A 2015-nucleotide genomic window follows, 5' to 3' on the forward strand; every position below is an offset into this window, starting at 1 on the left:
ACCGTGGATCGAAACCACGCGCTGCTACTAGATTTTAAAAAAATCAAAAATTTCATTTAATTTAAAAAAAGAGAGAAATGAGAAAAAAGTTAAAAAAAAAAAAAAAAAAAAAAAATTTTATGTACATGATAAATAATAAAAATTGTATATATCAAATATACATATATAATATATATATATGTGAAGTAAATAAAATTATGTATTTTATATATAATTTAAAATAAAGAAAATAATATGTGCCAAAAATTTCATGTGTTTTTTTTATATATTAATTTATTATATATATAAAAAATATATATATATTAATTATAAAAAAAATATATACTATATACATATATATAATATATATAAACTATATGGACGATATGGTATTATATATATATTATATATAATATATATATTATATATCTTATTAATATTTTAATATAATTTATCAGTATTATATATATATTAATTATAAAAAAAATATATACTATATACATATATATAATATATATAAACTATATGGACGATATGGTATATATATATATATTATATATAATATATATATTATATATCTTATTAATATTTTAATATAATTTATCAGTATTATTTTTAATTTTATAAGACTTTTATATTTTTATGATATATATAAATATATTATATGCATGTATTTGTATATATTTAGAATGCTTTAAAAATATGTATGAAAATATGTAAAGTAAAAAAAACACAAATAAATATATGTTATATATATATATTATATTATATTATATCATATAATATTCATTATTACATATAAGTGTTATACATACGACGATAATTTTATAAATACTTTTTTTTTTTTTATAATTCCTTTTATTTCAATATAATTAAAAACTCTTCATTTTCTTTTTTATATTATAAAATAAATTATAATATATACAAGAAAATACTTGGTTAAATTTTTTTCTTTATGATCAAATAAAGTTTAATCATTTAAAGCACTTCATTTTGTTTCTGTTTTTTAATGAATCGAAGGTTTGGACATTGTCCTGTTTTATTCAATATTAAAGCACTTCATTTTTTTTCTGTTTTTTAATAAATCAAAGGTTTGGACATTGTCCACATTATAAATAATTAAAATGTTTTATTCAATTAAAAAATATTTATTTACACAAAATAAAACAATTTTCAAAATGCGAAAGACTCAAAAATTGTTAAGGTGTATATTATAGTCATATGTTACAATCAACTTTATATAAATCATATTTTATTTTTTATTTTATAATTCCATACAAATGAATTTTCCATTCATTTGGCATTATTTTATAAATTAAATATATATTAGTATAATTTTTCTTCGTAATATATTTTTTTTATCTTAATTCCTTTTTATATTAAAAAAATAATGTTATAAATTATATTAAGTCCTATCTCAAAAAATAAAAAAAAAAATTAATAAAATATTAATAAACGATTTACGTTTATATAATAGATATAAAGTATTATTGGTAATAATTCCTTCTATATATTTATATCTACTATTGTGTTTTGTTCTTATAAATATTTTATATAATGAAAAATAATAATAATTGTTTTTTATATAATATTTTTAAAAGAATATTGTCAAAAACATAAAAAATTACATGTAAATTTTTCTAATTTAAAAAGAAAAAAAAAAGAAAAGAAGGAAGAAAAAAATGGGCTACTCCGGGAATTGAACCCGGGACCTCTCGCACCCAAAGCGAGAATCATACCACTAGACTAAGTAGCCAACTATATATATTATATATTAATTAATTATTATGAAAATCCTAAAATTAACATAATTTTCGTTCCATTATTTTGAATATATATATTTTTTATATATTTATATATTTAACATTAAAACTTGGATACTATTTATATATTTATACAAATTCTTCTTATTTGTACTTAAATATGTTATAAATATATTATCATTTGTAAAATAAAAAAAAAAAAAATAAAATATTTATAAGAACAAAACACAATAGTAGATATAAATATATAAATATAAATATATATATATATAT

Source organism: Plasmodium gaboni, chromosome 13 (genome assembly GCF_001602025.1).
Source record: "Plasmodium gaboni strain SY75 chromosome 13, whole genome shotgun sequence".
Lineage (NCBI taxonomy): Eukaryota > Apicomplexa > Aconoidasida > Haemosporida > Plasmodiidae > Plasmodium > Plasmodium gaboni.